Source organism: Acinonyx jubatus, chromosome B1 (assembly GCF_027475565.1).
Source record: "Acinonyx jubatus isolate Ajub_Pintada_27869175 chromosome B1, VMU_Ajub_asm_v1.0, whole genome shotgun sequence".
Classification (NCBI taxonomy): Eukaryota; Metazoa; Chordata; class Mammalia; order Carnivora; family Felidae; genus Acinonyx; species Acinonyx jubatus.
The window spans coordinates 70,893,818-70,915,486 of NC_069382.1; the positions used below are offsets into that span (position 1 = coordinate 70,893,818).

The 21,669-nt window shown below is 39.5% G+C and overlaps 1 pseudogene; it reads left to right on the forward strand.

The window, feature by feature from the left end:
* The first annotated feature begins 211 nt into the window (after window positions 1-211).
* On the forward strand, window positions 212-13,077 carry LOC106982444 (tigger transposable element-derived protein 1-like; annotated as a pseudogene).
* Window positions 13,078-21,669: the final 8,592 nt, after the last annotated feature.

Genomic DNA, 21,669 nt, shown 5'->3' on the forward strand with positions numbered 1-21,669 from the left:
GCATGACCAGCTGAATGATACAATCCTCCACTGCTTGCAGAGGCCAGCATCCTGATTGCCCGAGTTTCTCTGGGCAACACATGACCCTAGTGCAACCTGAGAGCCCCTTGCCACTCTTGAGGGCTCTTCCTGGACACCATTTACATACCATCAGTTCACCAAAGTGCTATCTCAGTTGGTCAGATACTGAAATTGATCAAAATGCTTCAAAATGTCTCCTGCTTGTAGAGGGAATATTCCTGCCTGGACTCACAAGGAGGAAACTGCTGACCAAACCTCCACGTCCTGGCGAAGGTACTGCAGAGGGGACATCCGCTTATCTCTCCACCCTGTCATTTACTCTGAGATGAGTTATTCTATGCAGAGCCGATTTAGAAAAATAGACTACTACTGGTAAAATATTAAAGTATGACTTTTTCAGGACTCATTTATTTTTCTTTATGAACCATAGCTATTCCTTAGTCTCAATTTTGGCATTTCCGGCTGGAATACACATCTTAGGAAAGAAAAAAGGCCATTTTCTTGTGCACACTATCTGTTCATCCCTACACTGTGACAGGTTGTTGCATGAGTGATGAGAATGCATGAGCTCAGCCTGCTCACTATCAACAGCCTAATGGCTCACGTGGTGCCAAGATGCATCAGTTAGTACCAGGGTGAACAGCCCAGCTGTCATTGGTCACAGAACATTTGGAAGGCTGTTCCTTGTATGATTCCTAGGCTGTGGGACAATTAGCCCAGTTCTAACACTAACCCATTTCATTTTCTCAGTTCAAAAAATTTTCATATTTTCCTCTATCCTTTCAAATGTTTCATATTTTAGGAGAGTAAAAGCAGATAAATGCTCTGTCCAACCAAATCCTGCCCATTCCCCTGGGCCTCTTCTTTTCAGTGCTATTTCCCCAGATACTGCCCTGCTGTTCGGTCTATTTATTGCTTCTCCACTCTGAGCAGCGTCTACTAGCTACATGACCCCACTGGCAGTTGAGCACAGCAATAACAATGACTTCTTCCGTGACCAGTTTAATTGAGGAATCTCACCACATTGGGGTATATGTTTAAGATGTTATTTTTCAAACAACTGACAGCAACTGTGCTCTGCCTACCCCTCGACTTCTGCCAAATACCAAACTCTATTTATGAGATCCCAGTCGGCCTCTATAACTTTTCTTTAATGTTTATTTATTCTTTGAGAGAGAGGAAGACAGAGCATGAGTGGGGGAGGGGCAGAGAGAGATGGAGACACAGAATCTGAAGCAGGCTCCAGGCTCTGAGCTGTCAGCACAGAACCTAATGGGGGGGAGGAAGGGTCCTTCCCTCAGGAAGGAACTGAACCGTGAGATCATGACCTAAACTGAAGTCGGACACTTAACCAACTGAGCCACACGGGCGCCCCTGCTTCTACAACTTTTCACTTTCTGTTTAGTACTGGCTATTACATTTTAGTTACTAAGACTCAGTACTGATCATTTTTAAGCTTTAATCCCATATCTAAGTCAATCTGACTGCAAATCCCCTCCTCCTTCACCTCACCTATGGAGGATCGAATTTGGAGTAGAGTGAGAAGGAGTATAAAATGATCTACTTTTTCATACTCCTTTCTTTCTCACATGTATTACTCTGGTTTTGGGGAGGGGAGTGGGAAAAGCCTTTTCCTTTCATGGTCATTTGATTCTTTGATTGACTATGCTTCTCTTTATGGGTCATAAACAACTTTATGTCAGTGGTGGTTAGGGGTTCTCATTCTGTTGATAATCACCACTGACCTGGCTTATTATCTCCAGACTTACATGGATCAGTGGAAGCCCAACAAAACCTTGCTGACATGGTATGCAATCCCATAGAATCAAGCCCTTGCAAGAATCAGCTGCACTTTCAAGCTATCCCTACCAGCACCCCCATGCCACATTCCTCTGGCATTTGAACTACATTGCCTCACATGTGTTGGTTCCAGTGAACCTACAGTTTGGTCTCATTCATTCCTTATTACCCCAAATCTGGAGCTGCGGGAGCAGGTAGGCTCTGTAATCTGCATTGTTTGAGAACTAGGAATTTGAAAGGGTAATCTCTGCCTGACCATGCTGCCCTTTCTGCAATTCTGGGACCACATGAACAAGTAGACAAGACTGGTAGCTAAGAGAACATCCACTTCGTAGTATAATTTTGTTGTAGAGAGAATAATGCATCCCCAAAGGATGTTCACATCTTTACCTTCAGAATCTGTGAACATGTCAGTCTTCACAGCAAAAGGGACTTAGCAGATGTGATTAAGTTAAAGATTTTAAGATGAGAAGATTATCCTGAATTATCACAGTAGATACAGTGAATCACAAGGACTCCTATAAGATGGAGGCAAGAGGGTCAAAGCTGTGAGATGAAGTATGACAATGAAAGCAGGGGCTGGAGTTACACACTCTGAGGATGAAAGAAAGAACAGAACTCAAGGCAGGTAGACAGTTTCTACATTCTGGAGAGGTAAGGAATGGTAAGGAGAAAGGTAAGGAAATGAATTCTCCTCTAAATTCTCAAGAAGGAATATAGTTCTGTTGAACTCTTAATTTTAGTCTCTAAGATCCATTTGGACTTCTGACCTCCAAAACCGTAAGATGATAAATTTGTATTGCTTTAAGACACAGAGTTTGTGTCTTAATTTGTAACAGCAGCAATAGGAAATTAGTACAGACAGCAACAGCACCTTCTTTCTACACGCACAAAATTTGCAAATCCACCAAAGGTGTCTATTGACCAAGTATCTTCTTGTTCCAGAGAGTGGTAAGAGGGACAGATAGCTTTTCTTTAAGAGCTCTTCTCTCCTCACAAAAGGTGCTCTCCCCTAATTCCCAGGCACCCTCCTGGGTCAGAGCCTCTTTAACACCTCATGCAGAGCTGGAATCTCAGTCAAGATCTGGCTCTTTTCCAAGCTGACTTTGAAAGTTTATAATTTTATTCTCAACAGGGCCTTAATTTAGCTGTTTTCCGTGTACCCTATACTGTATACCGAGGTACCTCACGGCATCCTGTTACACTATTTCCAATTATCCCACAACTAAGGCATTTTTTAAGGAGGTTAAGACACAATATCGTATTTAATTGTCACTAAGCTAGTGGTGGGCTGGCCATTGTCTAACAACTAGAGAGGAAAGGGGGCCGATTTGTAGCATTTGTATCTTTCCATGGTATAAATAGCCCACCCTGGCTAATTTCAAGCTGTGATATCAGTGAACATGGAGCTGGGAAGAGATGTACAGAAGCACATAATTATATAGGATTTTCATTGCATTAATATGGTAATAAATGTAAATACAATAAATAGTAAAATATAATAGATATAATAAAATAACCAGAAAGTGATGAGTTTTGAATATTTCTGTCCCTTTTATAATTTTATATACATTTTATAATCATAGCATTTATTTAAGTTTCTATAGACACATATCATATATACTACTTTTAATTATGTCTATGTTGAGTAACTAGGTAAAAAATTCTTCAAAACTTTTGAGCCAGCTCCAATGCACCACTGAAAAAATAAAACCAAAAACAGCTTTATTCTTTTACTAAATCCCAGCAATAATGTTTTTCAAATTCAGAAAGCTAGAAAGCAGAAAAGCCAGTATTTCAATAGAGGTCTTCTAAATCCAAATTCTATGTTATCTTCTCTGCATTTTGCTTCTGTAGGCTGAGTTGTGACATTTATCAACGTACATTTTCCACCAAGATGTTCTCTGACCCAAGGTTTCTAAGATACAAAAGTCTGGGATACAACATTCCCTCTCTCCTTCTTGGAAATTCATGATTAACATTAGCATATTATATGTTATGAAAATCCTTGATGTAAGCATCTAGTTAATTTTAACTTAATCAACACAGTGTTTCCAAAAATATCTGACCAGGAGCCTCTTCCTCATCTTTTTATGGTACAGGTATACCTTGTTTGCTTGTGCTTCATTTTACTGCATTTCACAGAAACTGGGTTTTGTGTGTTTGTTTGTTTTGTTAGTTTTGTTTTTACTAATTGAAGGTTTGTGGCAACCCTCTGTCAAGCAAGACTATTAGAGCCATTTTTCCAACAGCACTTGCTCACTTCGTGTCTCTGTGTCACATTTTGGTAATTCGCACAATATTTCAAACTTTTTCATCATTATTATCTGTGTTATGGTGATCTGTGATCAGTGATCTTTGATGTTACCATTGTAATTGTTTTGGGGATGCCAGGGACCACACCCATATAAAACAGTGAACTTAACTGATAAATGTTGTATGTGTTCCGACTGTTCTGCCAACTGCCTGTTCCCCCATCTCTCTCTGTCTCTCTGTCTCTCTCTCTCTCCAAACCACCCTATTCTCCAAGAGACAACAATATTGAAATTAGGCCAATCAGGAACTCTTTAAAGCCTTCTCAGTGTTCAAGTAAAAGAAGGAGTTGTATACCTCTCACTTTAAAGCAAAAGCTAAAAATAATTAAGCTTGGCAAGGAAAACATGTCAAAAGCCAAGATAGGTGGAAAGCTTTTGTACCAGTTAGTCAAGTTTTCAGTGCAAAGGAAAAGTTCTTGAAAGAAATTAAAGGGGCTGTGCCAGTGAGCACATGAATGCTAAGAAAGCAAATCAGCCTTATTGCTGATATGGAGAAAGTTTGAGTGGGTTGAATAGAAGATCAAACCAGCCACAACATTCCCTTAAACAAAAGCCTAATCCAGAGCATGGCCCTAATTCTCTCCATTTCTATGAAGGCTGAGACAAGAAGCTGCAGAAGAAAAGTTTGAAGCTAGGAAAGGTTGGTTCATGAGGTTTAAGGACAGAAGCCGTCTCCATAACATCAAAGTTCAAGATGAAGCAGCAAGTGCTGATGGAGAAGCTGCAGCAAGTTCTCCAGAAGGTCCAGCTGAGATAATTCATGAAGGTGGCTACACCAACCAACAGATTTCCAGTGTAGATGAAACAGCCTTCTACTGGAAGGAAAGGTCATCTAGGATTGTCGTAGCTACAGAGGAGAAGTCAATGCCTGGCTTCAAAGATTCAAAGGACAGGTTGACTCCCTTGTTAGGGGCAAATAACAGCTGGTGACTTTAAGCTGAAGCCTCTGTTTATTGGCCATTTCAGGAATCCTAGGGGCTTGAGAATTATGCTAAAATCTATTCTGCCTGTGCTCTATAAATGGAACAACAAAGTCCAGATGGCAGTCCATCTGTTTACAACATGGTTTATTGTATATTCTAAGCTGTTGAGACTTACTACTCAGAAAAAAAGATTCCTTTCAAAATATTCCTGCTCATTGACAATGCACCTGGTCACCCAAGAGCTCTGGTGGAAATGGATGAGATTCATGTTGTTTTCATACCTGCTAACACAACCTCCATTCTGCAGCACATGGATCAAGATTTTGCAGTGCCTGGGTGGCTCAGTCAGTTAAGCATCTGACTCTTGGTTTCAGCTCAGGTCATGATCTCACGGTTTGTGAGTTCAAGCCCCGCATTGGGCTCTGTGCTGATTGCAGGAAGCCTGCCTGGGATTCTGTCTCCCTCCCTCTCTGCCCCTCCCCCACTCATTCTCTATCTCTCTCTCTCTCTCAAAAAAAAAATAAAAAATAAAAGAAGTAATTTCAACTTTCAGGTCTTATTATTTAAGAAATTCATTCCATAAGGCTATAGCTGCCAAAGACAGTGACTCTTTCGATGGATCTAGGCAAAATAAATTGAAAACCTTCAGGAAAGAATTCATCATTCTATATCACATTAAGAACATTTATGATTCGTGGGAAGAGGTCAAAATATCAATATTAACAGGTGTTTGGAAAAAGTTTATTCCAACCTTCACGAATAACGTTGAGGGGTTGAAGACCTCAGTGGAGGAAATAACTGCCAATGTGGTGAAAATAGCAAGAAAATTAAAATCAGGAGTGGAACCTGGAGACGTGATTGAATTGCTACAATTTCAGGATAAAATTTTAACAGATGAGGAGTTGCTTCTTACAGATGAGCAAAGAAAGTGATTTCTTGAAATGGAATCTATTCCTGGTGAAGAGACTGCTAATATTATTGAAATGACAACAAAGGATATAGAATATTATATAAGCTTGGTTGAAAAAGCAGCAGCAGGGTGTGAGAGGATTGAATCCAATTTTGAAAGTTCTCCTGTGGGTGAAATGCTATCAAACAGTGTCACATGCTACAGAGAAATTGTTCATGAAAGGATGAGTCAATTGATATGGAAAACTTTATCATTGTCTTATTTTAAGAAATTGCCACCCCAGATTTCAGCCGCCACCACCCTAATCAGTCAGCAGCCATCAACATCAACATTAGATCATTCACCAGCAAAAAGATTAGGGCTCCTTGAAAGCTCAGATGATGGTTGGCATTTTTTAGCAATAAATTATTTTTTTAAATTAAGGTAAGTACATTATTACCTTTTAGATATAATGCTATTGTACACTTAATAGACTATGGTATAGCGTAAACAACTTTTATATGCCCTGGAAAACCAGAAAGTTCATTTTACTTGCTTTATTGTGATATTCAATTTATTGCAGTTGCCTGGAACCAAACCCACAATACCTCTGAGGTATGCCTGTACCAGCTAAATTCCAATAGTACACTTGTTCCAGGAGACCCATTGTATGGTATATATGTTCATTTCTCATGTGTGCACTTGTCTCCCACAAATTGTTGGAAACTTATTGGCCACAGGAATTATACCTCAACTATTCTTATACCCTCCTTAGTATGTGAGGGCTTAATAGAGTAGAGACTCTCTACACATTTTTTAACTGAATGAAATTCAAATAAATGCCAGTCAGGAACAATGAAAATACAATGACATTTCCCTGGGGTGATAGTCTCTCTCTTGCAAGATACAAACACACATTACTGATATATTTTAATTTAAGCTCATAATTTTTCTTTGCTTTCATTATTATCTCCACTTTACGGATATTGAGCCTAGAAAGAAATTAAATCTTGCCTAATAAAGGGTTGTTTTTGTATTGTATATTCCTCACATATCACTTAAATCAGTCAAGCAATAGAGAAAATATTGGAACTCTCAAATGGAGAGTACATGAATTTAGCTTTATTATCACAGCACTTAGGGGCCACTTTCCTATTAAGACAAGATTTTGAGCTTTGTCATGTGCTTTAACATTCCCAGTTAGATGCCAATCTGACCTCCAGTGTTTCTCACTGTTAAATCAGATGGCTTCCTACTCAGCCATAAAAAAGAATGAGATCTTGTCATTTGCAACAGCATAGATGAGCCTAGAGGGCATCATGATAAGTGAAATAAGTCAGACAGAGAAAGACAAATGCCATATGATTCCACTTATATGTGGAATCTAATAGAAACAAAACAGATGAACAAACAAAACACAACAGAAACAGACTCAGAGACACAGGAAGCAAACTGGGGGCTGCCAGAGGGTAGAGGGGCTGGGGACATAAGTGAATGGGGCTAAGAGCTATAAACCTCTACTTATAAAACATAGTTGACCTTTGAATAATGTGGGAGTAAGGAGCTCTGACCCCTCCATGCAATCAGAAATCTGCTTATAACTTTTGAGTCCCCCAAAACTTAACTACTCACAGCCTACTGCTAACCAGAAGGCTTACTGATAACATAAACAGTTGATTAACACATATTTTGTAGGGGCGCCTGGGTGGCTCCGTCGGTTAAGTGTCCAATCCCAGAGCCTGCTTTGGATTCTGTGTCTCTGTCTCTCTCTGTCCCTCCCCCACTCGCTCGCTCTCTCTCTCTCTTTCTCTCTCAAAAGTAAATAAGCATTAAAAAACACACATTTTTGTATGTTACATGTATTATATACTCTATCATTTGTTTTAATGTTTATTTATTTATTTTGAGAGAGAGAGAGAGAGAGAGCAAGCAGAGGAGAGACAGAGAGAAGGAGACAGAATCCTAAGCAAACTCTGCTCCATCAGCACAAAGCCCAAAGCAGGGCTCAGCCTCATGAACCACAAGATCATGACCTGAGCCGAAATCAAGAGTCAGCCGTTTAATCAACTGAGCCACCTAAGTGCCCCTATATATTCTATTCTTACAATAAAGTAAGCTGAAGAAAAGAAAATCTTATTAAGAAAATCATAAGGAACAGAAAATACATTTAGAGTTCCATGCTGTGTTTATTTTTAAATCCATGTAAACGTGGACTTCTGTAGTTCAGACCTGTGTTTTTCAAGGGTCAACTGTAAATAAATCTTAGGTATGTAATGTACAGCATAGGGAATATAGTAAAAAATATTAAAATAACTTCATATGGCAATAGATCATAACGACTAAATATGGGGATCATTTTGTAATGTATAAAGATATTGACTCACTGTGATGTACACCTGAATCTAATTGGATTTTTATGTCTATTTATACTTCAATAAAATAAATAAGTGAGTAGGTTCAGATGCCCTCAAAGATATTTTCAGCTATTAACTTCTTTTAGTTATCCACTTAAAAGTCCTTAATAAGTAGTTACAATTGTAAAAAAAAAAAAAATCCTATGGTATCCAAATAAAGAGCAATAGACATGAGCTGCTATATAAGTATTTATCAGAAGCTTAGTTGAAAGAAACATTTACAGAGGGTTTCCTGAAGATATTTAATAGAGTCCAACCCACTCCTTACTGATACCACCTTTTTCATTGTAGTAAGATCTTAGGAAGTTTAGAGAAATAGATGAAAAAGAATATATTTTATCATATTGTACAATATGCTATTATATGATACTTTATGGCATAAATAAAAGTTTTATTTTGTTTTGTTTGTCTAATAATAGAAGAGCTGCTACCGATGTTAACAGATGAATTCTAGAGGGTTTTCTGCAAGGAAAACACAAAAGCTACTCTTGCAATGGAACTGAATTATCAAACTTTCATAGAACCAAATAAGAGACGCTTGGTGGGAATAAAAAGTCGAATCTGCCCGTCAGCAACACCCACCATTAGCAGTCACTTGCAGAAGTATCACTATGGACTAAGTAAATCTACAAGAAGAGGCTCTTTGAGCCTTTTTCACTTGTAAATAGGGAATTTCTCTTTCATTCCTTGATGCATTGTATAAAATTATTTCCAGATATCTCATCATTCCTGTTGCCTGTCTCATGTTATTTGCTGCAAAGTTAAGTATGATTGCAAAAAAACTGTATGCACAAAGAGAATTGATACTTAAAAAAAATTTTTTTTCAACGTTTATCTATTTTTGGGACAGAGAGAGACAGAGCATGAACGGGGGAGGGGCAGAGAGAGAGGGAGACACAGAATCCGAAACAGGCTCCAGGCTCCGAGTCATCAGCCCAGAGCCTGATGCGGGGCTCGAACTCACGGACCGCGAGATCGTGACCTGGCTGAAGTCGGACGCTTAACCGACTGCGCCACCCAGGCGCCCCTAAAAAAAAATTTTTTTTAATGTTTATTGATTTTTGAAGGAGAGACAGAGCTTGAGCAGGGAGGGGCAGAGAGAGAGGGAGACAGAAATGGAAGCAGGGTCCAGGCTCTGAGCTCTCAGCACACAGCCCGATGCGGGGCTCAAACTCACAAACCATGAGATCACGACATGAGCCAAAGTCGGACACTTAACTGACTAAGCCACCCAGGCATCCCGAGAATTGAAACTTTTTAAATACTTAACTAGGAAACATTTTTATGTTGATAAAAACAATTAATGGGGCTCCTGGGTGGCTCAGTCAGTTAAGCATCTGACTTCGGCTCAGGTCATGATCTCACAGCTCATGAGTTCGAGCCCCATGTCAGGCTCTGTGCTGATAGCTCAGAGCCTGAAGCCCGCTTTGGATTCTGTGTCTCCCTCTCTATCTGCCCCTCTCCTGCCTATGCTCTGTCTGCCTCTCTCTTTCAAAAATAAATAAACATCAAAAAAAATTTTTTTAATTAAAAAAGAGTTTCTATAACAATGTTTGAAATAATGTATTTGCAGAGTTGACTGGAGGAGGATTTTAAGAGAAATGTCCATTGGTTCAAGAGAACTGTCCATTGGTTCATTGATTCCATGCCTATGCAATGCCACATACAATGTGTCAAATACCAGGACACCCAATTCCTGCAGAAAGAGTTTTGCTTTTTGCAGATTTCGTTGCCTTCTATTATACATCTTTGTCTTTTGTTTTTGTTTTATAACTCTTTATCTTGTTTAAAGACTCATTTTTAATCTAATGGCTTGCTTACTTTTTTGTTATTTTTAACTTTTTATTGAAGGATAATGTACATATGGAAACATGTACAATTCAGAAGGGTACATACTTATGAATTTTCAAAAAGTGAATACATCCATGATCCCAGCACCCAAGTCAAGCAATAAAATCTCACAAACACCTCCAGGGCCCACCTCATACCCTTTTCGTTCACCACCCTTTCTCTCTCCTGGCCGCTACAAGCATAGATTAGTTTGGCCAATTTTTGTAGTTTATTTATAAATGGATCACACCATATATACTGTTTTGCTTCATTTGCTCAACACTCTATTTGAGAAATTCATCCAGCAGTGTGCTGGAGAAGTTATAACTGACTGATTTCAAGCTCCCAGCATGCAGTCACTGATCACAAAGTCAGGAAGGGAGCTGGTACAAGCCAACTGCAGCACAACACTGAATTAATTTATCCCCATTGTTGTGGGTTCATTCTCCTGATTATAGTGCCCCAAAGTTATATGCTAATGTATATTATCCTTAAGAAGACTTAGATCTAATAAATCCACACAGGATGTGATTAGTTAGTTGTCTTTTTTACAACATGATATTGTTGTATTTTTCTAGCTGTCTTATATATAAATGAAAGCAGATTCAAGAACATTTGGGAGGTTTATTTTCCAGGGATTTATAAGCCAAATCCAACTGTTTAATGATCATAGATCACACTTCTCAGTGAGTCTTTTAAATGCACTCTCATGTAAAACACTTAATTAAAAATTCAGTTTTTAAGGGAGCCTGGGTGGCTCAGTCAGTTAAGCATCTAACTTCAGCTCAGGTTATGATCTCACAGCTCATGAGTTCAAACCCCATGTTGGGCTCTCTGCTGTCAGCACAAAGCCCACTTCGGATCCTCTGTCCCCCTCTGTCTCTGCTCCTCCCCTGGCCCCTTCTTTCTGTCTGTCTCTCTCAAAATAAATAAATAAACTTTAAAAAAATCCATTTTTTAAAAAGCTCATCGAAGACAAATCTGAATCGTGAGCTCCGACTCTCATTAATTTCTTCATACTGGTGAGTTCTTTATACTTGAACCCATCTTTGCTGGGTCTAGAATTAAGCCTATCCCATTTTTGAAGGAAAACATTCTATTTCTTACAACTGATGTGATTATTAGACACTGTAAGTCTAAATGGGAGCAAATTTATTTCTACTGAAAACATTGTTTTTGAAACATCTGTTCATGATATTGCACAATGTTCTTTTTAAGGACTATTGAAGTAGTCTCTTTCTGGATCATACTAATTGTGTCTCCTTCTTTGTGCACTGACTGCCAAAATCTTTAGGACAAATCAGTGGATCACCACTAGCAACGTATCAGGGTATATGCTGTACCAGACCAACCTGGTTCAATGTGAGACAGAAGCACACGAGGGTATGAATATCAGGAGGTAAGATGAGTGGGGGCTGTCTTAGAAGCTGGCTACTACAACCTCCAAATATTCTCTGAAACAATGTAAATATATGGGAATATATATTCCCATGGGAATATATGTTGTATGGGGGATGGGGAAAGAAGAGTTTTGAATAGCTTTATTGCAAGTGGAATTTATGTCCATTATGATTTATCTTATGGAATAAAGGTCCTTAAGACAACACAGACACCATGCTACAGTGGAGTGGGAAGAGGGGGTAATGAGAAGAAGAAAGAACAAGGATTTGTGGCTTTAACTGGTCTAAGCAAGCTGACAAAGTTTTTAGAAACAAAAATTATACCAGTGAAGTAGTTTTATTATTTTATACCAGAAGAATTTTACTCAAAGTATGTATTAACTCGGATGCTTTTGCTTTCAAGCGACAGAAGCCTCAACCCAAATTGTCTTCAGGAAAAAAGTGTGATGACCTATGTATACCGACCCATACAACTGAATGGTTTTGGAGAGGGATGGGGGTAAGACTGGCTTCAAGTACAACTGGACATGGGCTTCTCCTCCACCCCACCTCTCCCTCTCAGATTCCCACCTTAGTTCAAGGAAGGCTGGGAAAGTGGGTTTCTGACATTTTCATCTGCAGTAGTGAAGACAGAACTTACCTCCCCTAATTTGAGGAATTCCCCAACAACAAGTTGGCAAAGCTCCTGTACAGGGACCACCCTAATTAACAACTTTGGAATGCCTCTTTCTTGTGTGATTTGCAGCACTGGTGGTTAGGTGATCAAACAGCCATTTCCAGCCCTTTTCTCTTGTGCTTCTGTCTGCCATCAAGGCCAGAAAACCTCATCTCTTTCCTACTCTCCTGTGCCGGTAGGGGTGGCCAAAGATGTGGCCAATGAAGTATAGCTTCAGATTTCTAGGCAAGAGAAGAGGGTGCTGAGGGCTTTCAGCTCTTCCTCCACCCCATGCACATATATCACTGATACCATGTGTGGAGCTATAGATCCCATTTGGCATCATGAGACCAAAAATATGAGAATGAAAGGTAGCAGAAGTAAGAAGGGCAGAGCTAGGACCCCGGTGATGCTGATGAGCAGCTGAACCAATGCTACCGGGCAACAACCCCAGACTTCTTGTCATGGGAGACAGATGAACCTCTATCTGACTACGCCATCTTCAAGACAGAGTTAATGTAACTTACACCTAATATATATTTGGACTAAAACAGGTGGAGTCCCAGGATAGAAACTAAAAAGCCATCAAACTGACCCAAGGCAGCAGCATAGAGGCCAAGCATCTGGGAGGTAGTTTCTCTAAGACGTGAACTGTTCCACTACCTCTATCTCAGGGTTCACCGGAAGCTGCTTTGCCAAAGGTTGGCTATCCAGATAACATGGAGCAAAGCGAGCATGACTTAGCAAAGCAGTACAATTATAACAATTCCAAAACTAAAACCTGCATAGGACAAGTGGCTACCAAAGTGTCACTTAAGACCCTGATATGACTTTGCATCAAACAGAGCCTTCACGAGCACTGAGTTGTAGTAGGGCCTGATTTAAAGAAAGATATGAAGATTTGGGGAAAGACACAAGAAAAATAATAAAGATGACAAGCTTTGGAAAATAATTAATTTTTGAAAGAATAAAAGGATTGTTCTTATTGTGGCCAGAAAATAGAAGGAGGCCATTTTATGATTTTAATAATCATCACCAAGCTTATGATGTGCTGTGACAACTAAATCAGAATGCTATTAAATAAATAAATAAATAAATAAATAAATAAATAAATAAATCAGAATGCTATTCAGTTCTGCTCATTTTCCTTGGGAGTCAAAATATAAAAGCCCTATTTGGGGGAGGTATCTGTTGTCATTTTGCTTCTCCAGGAAAATTATTCTCTCCTTCCTTGAGAAGGAGTGACTCACCAACACGTAATGAAAGCTGTTCTCACCTACTGGAGAGTTTCTAAGAAATTAGTCCTGTGTTTCTAAGAAGCAGTCCTGCTCTACTGTAGACAGAGGGTCGCCATGTTTTGTGTGCTTTGCATGATTGAGGATAAAAGTCCAGAGGGGAATGGTGTGAAAACACCAAGGGGGCTGGAGGGAAAGAGTAGGAGGTGGGAGCATGTCCTGACACCCTCCCTGACTGATCTCATAGCAGATGCCAGGGCTGGAACACATGACCCTGAAAGGGAAACCCGCCAAGATCCAAAAGTCCTATGGAGCTCACTCTAGTACTGTGGTGGCCTGGTGACACCTCAACAGAGGCCCACCGGCCTCAAACTGCCTACCCGCCCAAATGTCAGGACCCCTCCTGGACAATTGCCAAGCATCTGGTGAGCAGAACTCCTGGTCCTCAGGTATGAGTCCACACACACACACACACACACACACACCAATCACTGAACCTTCTCTTGAAGGCTTGTGCCTACCACACCCAGGGCCTAGGCCCCCAGGGACCTACCAGATGGGGTGGGCGCATCTCCCATGCATGACTTTGAGGTTGGAAGGGACAACTAAGAGCTGAAACAAGAAGGAGCAAACACCCCTAAGGTGAGTAAAAGAGAAACTCTTATTAAAATGTAACCTATGGTGGCGCCTGGGTATCTCAGTCTATTGAGCATCTGACTCTTGATTGCAGTTCAGGTCATGATCCCATGGTTTGTGGGTTCAAGCCCTACATCAGGTTCTGTGCTGACAGTCCGGAGCCTGCTTGGGATTCTCTCTCTCTCCCTCTCTCTGCCCCTCCCCCACTTGCTCACTCTCTCTGTCTCTCTCTCTCTCTCTCAATAAATAAACTTTAAAAACTTTAAAAAAAATGTAACCTATGAATTTAGGTTAAACATAAAGGAATTCCTGACATTGAGCCATGGCAAATATGAAAATGTATTACAGAGATACAAGTTACTTCTCTCAGAAAGTCTTTAAAAACAGACTGTAGGGGTTAGTTTAATCCTACCTCATAACAGGTAAATATCCTAGATGGCTTCTCTGAGGGGTTTTCTCCCCTCATAATTTCTTATGTAAGCCAAAGAAAAAACTATTATTATATTTTATTTCCTTCAAAAAAAGATTTGAGATGACTTATAGCCATGTATATAATACTACAAAAATAAGAATACGTAGCAATTATAGTGAAAGAAATGTTCAAGCAAGTGCATGGAAAAAAAAAATTTTTTTTAAGTAAGGAAATAGACAGGTTGGCTTGGCTTTGCTAGGAGGGCAAATCATGCCAGCAGATGGAGCTGATCAATTTGTGGTCCTGAGTTCATTGAAGCGGAGTGTCCCTGAGAAATTAGTAAATGCAGGCAAACTATCAGCAGCTCTCTGGAGAGCACTGTCTCACTCCCCACCTATCGCTGATTAAATCCTCAGAACTACAGTGCCCCAAAAGAACATGACTTATCAAAGCCCTGAGACATAATTCTCTTGTTTGGTCTAAGAACTAATGAGTAAACTGAGAGGCTCGCATTGCCCAACGTGACCCCAGGTCCCCAGCTCAGTCAGCTCTGGGCATAGTAGCCACCCCATCGCTCACAAGGGCACATCTTTTATTGTCTCACCTTTTTTTCTTCTTTGTCTGTGTTACCTGCTTTCAGAGAAAGGCCCTGATCAACAGCCTGCCTTAGCATGCGGGTACATTGAACCAGACAGCATTCTAGGATTTCTCTATTTTTCGTTAATAAAGGAAACGAAGTAACAACGAACCAGTAAGAAGGAACTGAATTATACCTGTTAATTACTGAACTAATCCATCATAAAGGGCATGGTTAGACCAGGGAGCTGGCTCCCCTGGGCTGGCGCTCATTTCAGTGTTGCCTCAGATCCTACTCATCCCTCATTCTCTTTCTCCACATCACATCTCCATCAGCAGCATGACCATCGATGCTTCCCGAAGCCTGCTCCGGGAACCCTGGTCACAACACTCCTCCTACATGCTTCTCTCCTCCTTTCTAATCCTCTCACCCCTGCCACCTTCTTCAAGACATATCCATTCCACAATCTCTCCTTCTTGCCCAAACCCACTGTGCTTCATTGTTTTTACTGAATTCCAACAGCATTTGTCACTTCCTCACAATTTAATACTTACTCAGCTATTGCCTGGAACTTTTCTTGAGTCATTTCACTTATTTAAGTCTTCTTTTCTTGAAAGCATTGCACACTCGTCAGGATTAGACCCCCATAGCCAGATGCTGCCTGAGTGTTTGGATGGGGCTCATTTGACCACAGGGTAAGAACATGAACAAGAATCTCTTTAGAGGAAATGTGGTTTGGAAATACACAGCGAAATGTGAAGTCATTTCCTTGTTCCTGCCCACCCCTCCCTTTCTCTTTACCATTAATATTGCATCCCTCATCTTTTTAAATCTACTGCAAAGTGGCTCAAATGGCAGCAGATACATCAGTATTGAAATGCTGTTTTACTCCATGGGCCTGAACGTGCCGAGAATGATGACAGTGACTGAGGCTTTCATGCAGTTAATTTGCAAGTACATCGCCAGTCTTGCCTGTGCGCCTTCAGCCTCTGGGCCCTACATCACTGAGAAAAATGCTTTCCTACAAATGACTCATCTCCTTTAGGTCAGTGCCCCAGTCCTTTTGCTGTAGCTTCAAACAATTTCAGAGGAGTGGATCTTTTGTATCTCAATCTTAGGCATGGGCTCTACAGTAAAAGAAGTGCAGTAGTTAGCTGCCCAGAAAATATCAGTATTCTTAGAATGCGTGGCTTTAGAAAAAAAAATTAATAAAGGGTTGTGAAAGGTTAAGTTTTCCTTCAATGAGTATTAGGTCCTATTTAAAATAAAACCTGCTGGTTATTACTATTACGTGTATCATTTTGTCTCCTTCAGAAAATGTACATTGTTGATCCTGAAAGTTTAGTTTCAAAGTATTATGTCCTACAAGGCTTTTCAACCTTTGATTTTTTTTTTCCCTTTGATTCACTTATACTAGTCCTCCTCACCTCCCCCAGGAAATATAGACAGCTAAGGGACAATTTAGGGAAAAAAAGGACAATTGGGGAGCCTGAGTGGCTCAGTCAGTTAAGCATCAATTTCAGTTCAGGTCATGATCTCCCAGTCCGTGAGCTCGAACCCCACATCAGGCTCTGTGCTGACAGCTCAGAGCCTGGAGCCTGCTTCAGATTCTGTGTCTCCCTCTCTCTCTGCCCCTCCCCTGCTCACTCTCTTGTCTGTCTCTCTCTTTCTCAAAATAAATAAAAATATTTTAAAAATAAAAAGAAAGAAAAAATGGACAATTGATAAAATTTCTGCTCATAAAGTCATACAAATATGAACTCTGCTTGTTTCATAGCTGCGGAAACCAGTGACACTGATTATTCTTAGGCACCAAAAAGACACTTGACTCCTCCCGAGTCTTAAGATGGGAACCCCTTCAACTTTCTATAATTGTGGCTACAATTTATCTGCATCTATAGCCAAGCTTCTTTCTTCCCTTCTGCTTAAAATAAAACAATAATAATAATAAAATAAATAATTTTTTAAAGCGCCCTTTGGCCAATCAAGGGGCCAACACTTCTTCTTCGACCTCCCCTCACTACTGCTTCCCATCACTATGCTAACATGATAAACTTACACTATTTAAAGGAAAAAACTTTTTTTTTTTTTTAACTGAGCCTGGGTGGCTCAGTTGGCTAAGTGTCCAACTTTGGCTCAGGTCATGATCTCACGGTTCATGGGTTCGAGCCCTGCATCAGGCTCTGTGCTGACAGCTCAGATTCTGGGTCTCCCTCTCTCTCCACCCCTCCCCTGCTCATGCTCTGTCTCTGTCTCTCTGTCTCTCTCTCTCTCTTTCTCAAAAATAAATAAACATTAAAAAAATTTAATAAATAAAATAAAACCAGCAATAAAAGGAACTACTTTCTCCCTTCACTTTCTTCTATTCTTCTCTCTGGACAATCTCGTCTACCGAGTTTCAAACCCTACAACTGCAACATTACATCTTCAGCACAGCCTCTCTTCCTGCACCAGCTCTCCTATTGTTACCTCTATCTGCACATCCCAAGAGACATCTCACACTTGTCCAAAACCATATTGTGACCTTTGTCACACTACAAGTCCTCCCACAGTCGCCATCTCAGGAAATGATGCCATATTCAAGCTAGGGGCCTGAAAAGGTTGTTTGTTTTGTGGGGTTTTTGTTTGTTGGTTTTTGTTTGTTTGTTTGTTTGTTTGCCACAGCCCTCTCTTTAAGCCTTCCACCCTCAAATTCTCACCTTGTCCTGTGAACTTAGTTCAAACCAGTGCAGTCTCTCCATCTCTACTGCAAAAAAAGGAGCCCCAGCTAACAATACTTCCTGATCAATATTTCTTCAATAGCCTCTGGAACAGATGTTGTGTGGAGGGGTTTCATCATTGCCTTATCACTGCAAACGGGGACCCAAAGATGAAAACTTGAGGGTGTAAAGTACTCCTATGATAGAAGGGCCACAAATAATTGAGGGCCAGACAGCCCCTCCAGTTATTTAGTGACATCTGAACTGATTCTGCCACACCCAAACATTATCCTTATCCTTGTAAGCAAAAGACTAGGGAAGAGGAAAAGAAGAGAGTCCTTCATAGAGAGCAACCTTTGGGGAAGTAGTGTGGCTTTTTCCTCCTCCTTACCAGAGGAGAAAAAAGGATTCTTCTTGCCCTACTCCAAAATAAGGTGATGGGTCCAAGAAAATAAAATCACTCAAAGACATGAGGGATGTCAGCAAGAAGAGAAGTATATAAGTCTGAGTTCAACCGCAACAGAAGAGCAGGAAACAATCTAATCAGTTTAATGAAGGAAAATGGTTGCAGGGAATTAACAGTTTATGGAATCACTTCTAGGGCTGATGGGAGGACTGCAGGGTATGTCCATGAAACCTCACTGCTTCTGGGAGCCACGCCACCAAGACAGTTGCTGCTCCTACAACAGCCAAGAAGCTGTATGAATTGGAAGCTATGCTACAACTGCCAACTCCACTAACACACTGCTTCTTCTACGACCCCCATAAGCAAGAATGACGTTTGGAAGTCTACCTCTCTTTTCCACTTGACCCCATCCCCATAGTAGTTGAATAATAAACATAGCATAAGCATGTTTATGTTTTTGTAAGAATACATGTGCATATGTAAATTTAAGGACAAAGTTCTATAAAAGGTTATAGCTAATGACTATATACTTTGAGAATGATGTCAACAAGATGGCTGAATAGGAAGTCCCTCGCTCATATTCCCCCATGGCCTCCATGGATAAAAGTGAATTTATGGGAGCCTTGGTTTCCAGACAGGAGGTTACAAAACCCCACAGGAGCACACAACCAAGGAGGACAATTTTGAGAAGGCAGATCCACGTCTAGGTGGCGGGCTTACCAACTGCGATCCCAATTTCAGACTCAGAAACAGTCCCAGGCCCATGTAGACTGGGCAATAGACCTGTTTGGGCTTCATCCCGTCAGCAGTACCATCTGTCTGTTTCAGACCCTGAAACAGTCTTTTGATTCAGTTCTAGTTCCTCACAGCTGCAGTCTGAAGTTAGTCCGACCTGCCCAGGGACCCTCCCAGTGGCCTGGTAGGAACTCTCCCAGGGATCTGGCAGGAGTCCCATTATCCACACACCTGGTAGCAGACCTGCTATTTGCGAGGTTTTCTGGGAATAGGAAAAATACAGTTGTTTAGAAGTATTTGGTAGCTTTTCAGGATCCATAAGCTCTATGAACAGTATAATTTTGGTGAAAAAAAAAAAAGTAAATTCAAACTTCTTCCCTCCATCTCTAAGCTCATTTGCTCATAAGCACAGCTTATTTTTGTCCAGATTTTGTGTAGGCATAATGGTATCCTTGTGCTTGCATATTTTTGACATTCAGGATTATACTAGTGTTGATCTAGAAATAGCTCTTATACAATGCACTTGTAACCCACACTGGGCCCTTGGAGTATGTAAGGAAAATAAGGAAGAATCTCTGCCTTCAATGAGTTTGAATTAAAAAAGAAAATAAAATAGATAATGATAAAACAGAAATATTATAAATAAGAAAGGACTTTGAAGAAAGGGGTCATTTCAAAGGTTGAGTTGATAAGTTAAATGATGCAGTTCTCGGGGAACTTTAAACTTTAAAACTTTAAATTTGGGGTTTAAAAAATACATAAGTATTTTTAACAACAACAAAAAAATACATTCACATGTTTAGAAACTCCAATGGTACAGAAGGGCTTTTACCAAAAGAAGCAGTCCCCAATCATATTCTTTGTACCCCTTCTCATTCCTCCAGGAAAACAATTTTTAGCTCATTTAATCTTTCTGTCCTTAGTTCTGCTGGTGATTACTTCCAAATGTCTAATATTATACATACGTATTTTTCTCAATTTTTTTTTCTGGTTTTCTGTGTAAAGTACTCTCATAGCCCTCTGTTAGATTGATTCCTACATATTGGATATTTGTGATACACTTGTTACATATATAAAAAAAAACATATATATATAACAAGTGTTAGGGTTGATGGGGGGTGGGAGGGAGGGGAAGGTGGGTGATGGGGATTGAGGAAGGCACCTTTTGGGATGAGCACTGGGTGTTGTATGGAAACCAATTTGACAATAAACTTCATATATTGAAAAAAAAATAAATAAATAAAAATAAAAAGTGAAAAAACAAGTGTTGTAAACACATAAAAAATTCTAAATTTTTAATTTTTAATGTCAACAAAATTTATTAGATAATTTGTTACTATTTATTCTTATATAATTTTATATAGTCAATGTTAATTTCAATTTATCTACACATTTATACTTTCACAGCTTTTCATTTTTCCCCATATCTCTAAATTATCTACCCATTTCACAAGAAACACTCTTTAGATTTTTCTTTGATAATGATCCATTGATGACATAGTTTCTGTTTTGTTCTTGTTTAAATGTCTTCACTTCACCTTAAAGTAGATAATGCTAGATTGGCGGTTACTTTATTTCTACACTACAAAAATGTTACTGCATTTCCTTATGGCATTCATTGTTTCAGATTTTGAGAAGTAAGCTATCAGTTACATTGTCACTTTTGTGGAAGAAATATGAATCTGCTTTTGATATTTTCCTTTCCTCTGCTGCCAGCTCTTCTATTTTCATGTGCTAAATGTAGAATTGCTTTAATTACCTGGTTGGTGTTTTGGAGGGCCTCATGATCTGCAATTTCAGGCATTCATCCTTTTTAGAAGATTCCCAGCTCTTATCTCTTCAAATATTGCATCCACCTCATTTTGTGCTGTCTTCCCCTTTTGGGATATTTTCACTATATCCGCTACATTTTTTACTCTTTATGCATTTTCCACCTTTTTGTCTATTAGTGTTTCATTCTGATTCTTTTCTTCTGATGTATTTTCTGGTTCATTATGTCTCATCCCTGCTGAGAATACAATCCAGTGGGTTTATAGCTTTAGTTACTATGTTTTGAAATTCTAGACATTTTATTGGTTTTGTTTTCATATTTTTGTGGTTCTTTATACTTTCTAGTATCTGCCAAATTTCTCAAGATTGTCTTTATTTCCTCATAATAAACATGCTAATTTTAGAACTTGTGTCTTAATTTCCATATCCGGAGTCCCTATGAGTCTGTTTCTATTGTCTGTTATTTCCCTGTTGTTCTCCTTCATATTATTCTCATATTATCTGAAATTTTTATAGTTTGCTAGATACTTAATTTGAAAAAACAGCTACAACAAATGTATTGCTGAAAACCATATTAACAGCATAGAATAAAGAATTACAATAATCCTAATGAATTATAAAAATGCAGTTGAAGAAAATGTGCATATTAAGATCAGGCAAAATGATCAAACATAAGCAAACATGAGACCCTTGAAGAAAAGAATCCCCAAAAGAGAAAAACAAGTTAAACAAATAACACAGAAAATCAAGGAAGATCTGAATCTACAGATCAAAAGAGGTTAAACTTTTAGAATGAAGAATACTGCAGAGAGAGAAAACAAACTATTTGTAAGGGGAGTAAATGCCAGAGAGTCTCAGGCTTCTCCATTGCAAAATGAGATGGTATTTATATTTATATTTGAAGGAAGGTGAAAATCATAATTATAAACAAAAATGAGAGTTTTAAATTGAA